We start from the raw sequence: 7,090 nt of genomic DNA, 5'->3' as shown, positions 1-7,090 counted from the left end.
ATGTATAGTTACTTAACTTACCTACCATGCCATTTTTTGATTAAAGGAAAGTTATATATATATTTAACTTACACATTTATAAATAAATATTATAAATTGGTAAAATAAATTCGGCTTTATTTTAAATTTAAATTGATTTTAGTCAAAAACAAAATTTAAGGAATGATCGGCAATTGGTCTTAATCCTCTCACCACTAGTTTTCTGTTTTTATACATGTTAATCGGTTAATTTTCTAGTTGAACCGGTCCAATTAATCCCGTTTTTTTCTTGAACCAATCCTAATTAGTGAACAACATAAATTTCTATTCTAGACTCGTCATTTGAGAAAAAGTATAACAAACTAGAAAGAAGTTCATTCTTTTGGAAAAAAATTAATCCTTATTGATAGTCTTTTAATATATTAGTAAATATTAATCTTTAATGTATTATTAGTTCATGATTTGACAAGTTTAATGTAATTTAAGTTAGTGCTGAAAAGTTTAATCTCCACACTATCTTGGTCCGTAAATGTTTGTGATAATTTTATTTAGTTTTCTTATTAAAAAACAAAACTTATTTCATTAGTATTAGGGGTGTCGAACGGATAAAATTTTTGGGTTTCGGGTAGAACGGGTATTTCCTTAAGAAAATAATACCCGATACCCGACCTATATTGTAATTCGGGTTTTTGGGTTTCGGGTATTCGGGTTTGAGGTCGGGTCGGGTAATTATCGGGTATACCCGAAAATTTCTTAAATGCATAATTATTAACCTCTGATTGTGATTGCATACTTGAAAAGTCTTTTGATCGATGAAGCTTCAACCGTTCAAGGAAAGTGGGACTTTTCCGCGTGATCAGATGGAGAAGGAAGAAATCGAAGCGTGATCAGATAGAGGAGTCGATGAGGGTTACAGGGAAATTGAGAAATTGAGAATTGCGATGTCGTACGATAGTGAAAAGCAGAGAATTGTGATGACGGTTCAGGACGTATTCCCTTTGCAAGTTTGCGTCGACTGTTGAGCCGTCGTTCATAAGAAGGAAACGAATGGTTTTGTTTTATTTGAAGTGTGCGTACGTGACTGCATTGTATATTTGGTATTATTTAAAAAACGAATTCGGGTATTCCCGAAAATAAATATTCATACCTAAAACCCGACCTATATTATTATCAGGTTAAGCTATTACCCGAATGTTCATACCCGTTACCCGTTCTACCCGACCTATTCTACCCGAATTCAGAACGGGTCGGGTGGGTAGAACGGGTTTCAGGTTTTTTCGACAGGCCTAATTAGTATGGACAAAATGATACATAACTTGACCGAATAGAATGAATAGAACTCGAGTCGGCTGAAAAAGTTATTTTTATAGCGTTTGGTATGATTAGAACGGTAAACAACAAAATAATAAAATTACTAGATTGTCCTTCATACAAAATAACATATGCTATCTTAAAATTAACCTATAAAAAACACTAAATCTTTATTTAACAATTGTAAAATCTTTTTTTAATAGTGCTGTGAGGTCCACGTAGGCTCCTTTATGCCGCTTTTCTCCACATCCGACGGCCTAAGAGCACAGTTTTAATTAGAAAGGACACCCTTGAAAAATTTTACATCAAGCAACATCAATCATGACAATAAAAGTTAGAACCAATAGGTATATTAATAGACAATAGTTTCAATTCAACAGCCTAAGAGCACAGTTTTAATTAAAAAGGACACCCTTGAAAAAATGTACATCAAGCATCATCAAACATGACAATAAAAATTAGAATCAATAGGTATATTAATAGATTAGGGGAATGTTTGTAATCAATCTATTCCTCGGACAAGTAACTAGGGAAGCGTAACCGATGATATCTGACACACATGTGAATCTTCTAGATTGAAAACTGCACCATTTGAATATTCATTCTAGTACCACCTTAGCGTATTCACAACGAACCAAGAGACGATCCATAGTTTCTAACTCCTTAGTGCACATCATACATATTGAATTTGGGATGTTGATACTCCTTAAAGCCAATGTGTCTGTCACACGGATTTTACCCATCGAGGCCCTCCAAACTAAGCACTTGACTTTCAGTGGAAACGATTTTGACCAAAAAATCACGTGACCGTTGTATTGGATTTTGACACAAAAAGTCTAACCTTTTTCCCATTTGAAGGTCCATTATTTATTTTTAAATAGAAATAATAATTAATAATTTCAAAATATTTACTTACTAAATAAAAGAAAAATATAAAATTAAAATTAAAATTTTCAAAATATTACATTATAATATAAAACATACATCATTTGAAATTGAAAAAACATAAACATAAAATTAATATATATATATATATATATATATATATATATATATATCCCTATTCTAATAAAAGAATAGTTTTATTCTCCATTTGACATGTGTCATCCTATTAGGTCTCCTAATTAATGTATATCTAATTCTTCTTTTGTTTATGTCTCCTAATTAATGCATGCCACTTGTCAATCTATTCAATCTTCATTTCAAATTTTCAAAATTTAAATTTGTCACTTTAATTACATTAAATTAATAATATTAGAATAAAAATTAAAATAAAATTAATACAAATTATAAAGTGATATAATTTCATATATTTATTTAAATAAATGATTATAATTTTACATAACTAAAAATATCTCTTAATTAATAATTTATTTAAAACAATTGATTAATAATTTTGAATTTTTATAGTATAAAAGTTTAATTAATTTTGTAGTAACAGTTATGTGTTTCTCAGTAAAATGGTCAAGCAACAGAGGTTTCTATTAAAAACAGCTCTTCTTAATATAAAAAAAAATACAAAAATAAACCATTATAAAACCAATAACTGTCATAAATGATAAAACTAACGATTCCATCTTAATATAAGAAAAGATTTGTATAATATATTTTGATGGTTAAGAAGACGATGCTAATTAGAAATAACACCTTTCAAAAATTTTACATTATCAAACATTTTGACAACAAAAAAGTAAAAACAATACGTAAATTAATAGCATTATTTAGATTTTTTAATTTTAATTCTTTAATCTTTATTGTGGAACGCATTGTCGTGGTTGTACATTTACACGATCTTTGTTTACAAATGCCACGTGGCAGTAGGGAGATGGTCGATTCTACAGTTTGTTAGAGGCTCGTCTCCTGCATAACAAACAGTAGACACTTTTTGAATTGGCGGGTACCTTTCATACATACACTCAAATCTCTCTTCTTTGCTAAAACAAACAATTGCAATGGCGTATCTGTTTCAACTTCGCTCTCGTAAAACAATGAGTCACTTTCAGCGCAATCTTACTATTGATCATCAAATGATGCTGAAATACATAACTATACAACCAGATACCTCGATTCGTTCTGTAAGTGTTTTGATTCATTTGTTTCAACCAGATACCTCGATTCGTTCTAATAAAACAATGAGTCTGTTTCGATTTTTGTGATTATGAATCAGATATGTACAAAATCTGAGAAACTTGAGGATAAATCTGAGAAACTTGAGGATAAATCTGAGAAACTTGAGGTTGAATCTAACATCGCTGTAAGTATTCTTCTGTGATATTCTGATTTTCTTTCTTACTAATCTACGTCATATTCCATGCTTTGTTCTCAAGTATCGATCATCAATTTACAAATCAGAGTTACGAAAAGTGATCATTGATTTATTATCACTTCCTTGTTGTTCATAAAAACGCTTGTCTTATTTGATTTGATCATAACATCTGCACAACTATTTTGTTAACTTTGAAGGCTACAATGAAACATGAATTCGTAAATGAATTTTATAATTCTCTACTATAGTTACCAGAGTGAATAGAAACTACTAATAATTTCTTTCCAGAAATCAACATTTCACAGCTCCAATCAAACCCTAACTGTTTAAGATTAAGAAATCAATAAATCTATACACCTGATAATGTAGACAATAATAACTATTGCTCATAATTGTAATTGAACATAAAAATCATTGAAAACCTCACAAAAGCATACAAAATTAAACAAACAATAACAGTTGTATAGATCTATTGAAATTTGAAACGTATAGAATGCTATTCTGTTTCTAATTATTGATCGTTTTATATGTCAAATCTTTCATTTTTAAACAGACTCAGTTCCTAAGGTTGCATCTACTATTCTGATCTTCTCATGTGTATGTATGGACCTTAAGGCCACATTTTCCCTGGAAATGCATTACTGTAAATATATATATCTATATCCAGGCAAAGGAAAAGCATGCTTTGAGATTTATTTTTGAAAATGTAAATTACCTTGCTACTGCAAATATGAATATCTGACCAATACTTTCTTTATAAGAGTAGATACATCCAATTGCAGATTGTTAGTTTATCAAAGAGTTAGATATGCATGCAAAACGCTATTAACTTGTAGTGGCCAATGAATTTTACAATCAAACTATTAAAATTCCGTTCCGATTCCGATTCCGATTCCGGTTCCGGTTCCGATTCCGATTCTCTGCTATATTTACCAAAAGTGAATAGAAACTACAAATTTTTTCTTTCCAGAAATCTACATTTCACACCTCCGGTTTTTCTTGTAACTATGATACATTTTATTGATTTTGTAGGAGGATATAGGGAAAGAGTTACGGGATCAGGTAATTTGCGCAATTTAATTCGTTGTTTTACTTATCATTATCATTACGTTCTAATATATAGATTTGATTGTTAATTTTATAGAATCTTAGGGACGCGCAAAAGATGTTGGATCAGCAAATAATAGATCAGATCAAAGGGAGGCGGGATGAGGTCATTTGCAAAATTTCACTTCTTTTTTTATTTATGATTATTATTAATATTCTAGTAGTTAATTGGATTATTAATTCTTCAAAATTTAAAGGGATGGAATGGGGCTAAGAAGGATATTGTTTACGATCAGGTAACCTAGGGATTTATTTCTTCATTCTTTTATTAGGTAGGTTGTGAACATTTAACGATTTTTTTTAATTAATTCGTCAGCTTCAGCGAATGAATACTGAACGACTCTTTGAGATGGTTGATGAGGTAAACGAATTAAGAACCTTATCTAAGGGGATGAATATACATCTGATCTAATGTAATATTCATCGTCCTTTATACAGGAACAATGGGCTGAGTACGAAGCTAAGAAGGAAGCAGAAAAGGCTAAGCATGAAGCAGAAAAGGGAACTCCTACCAACAAAAAGTAGAAATTCAAAGCAAGGGAGAAGGACTTAGGCCTTCGTTCTTTTTCTCTTTTCTTATTAAGTCGTGAATTGATAAATGTTACTCGATAGATAATGATATCTTTGTGGATTAAGTGTTGCTGACATAAAATTTGTTTCTTTTTTAGACTAATACACCAAGTGAGATGCATTTTAGTTTTAAACATAATGACAAACTACATGGTTATTCCTTGCTATGCAAGGGGCAGTATATGTTTGTGTAGGGGTGTTCGTTTGGATTTCGGTTCGATCCGATCCAATTAAGTAAATCCAAATTGATTTCGGTTTTCAAAATATGGATCCAAATAATCCAAACTAAATTCAGATCCGATCCGATCCGATCTAGGTACAATTCTGTTGGATCGGTTTTTATTATTCGGTTTTCAAAAACTAAAACATTTTAAAATGACATAATTATAATATCATCCAATTTTTATAGATGAAGCAAAAAAAATATTTAGTTGTGATTTAAAATTTATAAACTACTAAGAATGTATATTATAGTTTAATATTTAATAGATAAAGAACTTTTAAGAGAAAATGCATATTAATGTTTTTTATTAGATGAAACTTTTTGAGCTTATTTGAAAAAATATATTATAAAACTAATAAATAGTTATAGTTATATTAAAAATAAATAACTAATAAATTGTTATTCGGTTCATATTTTATAAACCAAAACAAATCCGAAATCCAAAATAGTAATTTGGTTTTGTTAAAGACCAATCCAAAAATCCAAATATCCGAACCAAATAGTCCAATCCAATTTGTCCAATTGGACAATTCGGTTTTATAAAAATAATGAACAGTCCTATGTTTGTGAAGTATTTGTGTTGTGCATGTGGAATAAGCTGTGTTTAGAAATAGATAGGTTACACATGCATTTCATTTAAAATAGCTAAGTAACCTGTTGTACCACCAATGGGCACCTGATGGCTACAATAGCTACAACATATAAGTCAAAATAAATGAATCAGCCATACGATGAAAATAGTTAACTGCAAGTGCAAATTTTACATTGTTATAGCAAGGAACTTTTGAAAATAGCTAACTAAAAGTGCAAGAAATATACATTGTATGTTTATTTAAAAATTGATTATAGCATCATGTTTTCATTTTCTTGGTTAACAACTTTGTACTTAAAAAAAATTTACCAAATTATATCAGTGCAAATTGACTTGTATTTGGGTTATATTGATTTTTACCTTCAAACATACATTTAAGAGGCAAAAAAAAAGACAAAAAACAAAACAAAACAAAACAAAGTCAATAGTAAACATTGTAAGTTTTTAACTCCTTTTTCTTTGGAAAAATATACATTTTTAACATTCCAATAAAAAAGAGTTTACAAAAGATAAAACATGTATATTAGGATGAATTTGATTTTTAAAAAGTGCATCTAGATTTAGCAAACTAATATAAGACACAAATACTATTCCAACAGTTCAATTTTAAATTTTTGACCATGTGAGTTGGTAGGAGCATGAGGAAAGGTGTCATTACCAAAATTAATCATTGTAGAAGAAGATTTGGGCACAATTGTTTTTTGCTGCCATTGTTTTTTTTTAAAAAAAGACTTTTTTACCCTAAGTTTTCATTTTTGGGGCTAATGTCATAAAAACTCTCAAGTTTTCAGGGTTTTGTCAGTTTTGCCCAAAGTTGAATTTTATGTCCGTTTTTACCCTAATATTTTCCAAAAAATATTCGGTTTTACCCTTTTACCGGTGATAACAGGTTACCATTATATCAAGTTCGCAAAAAAACCCTTAAGTTTATAGTTTTTTTTACGTTTTTACCCTTAAGTTTATAATTTTTTTTATACTTTTATCCTATGTATTTTTTTCATATTATACGTATTCAAGCAGAAAAATCATATTTATATACAAA

General features: G+C 29.4%; 1 long non-coding RNA gene across 1 annotated transcript; it reads left to right on the top strand.

Annotated features, from left to right (window-relative positions):
- The first annotated feature begins 4,858 nt into the window (after positions 1-4,858).
- Positions 4,859-5,337, top strand: LOC145068949 (uncharacterized). Its single transcript, XR_013689183.1, has 3 exons — positions 4,859-4,899; positions 4,980-5,024; positions 5,102-5,337. It is a non-coding gene; the product is annotated as an uncharacterized LOC145068949 (long non-coding RNA).
- Positions 5,338-7,090: the final 1,753 nt, after the last annotated feature.

Source organism: Lactuca serriola, chromosome 1 (genome assembly GCF_051521515.1).
Source record: "Lactuca serriola cultivar US96UC23 chromosome 1, Lser_US96UC23_V15, whole genome shotgun sequence".
NCBI lineage: Eukaryota > Viridiplantae > Streptophyta > Magnoliopsida > Asterales > Asteraceae > Lactuca > Lactuca serriola.
Note: the sequence above shows the minus strand (reverse complement) of the source record. Positions and strands in the feature narration are given on the sequence as shown.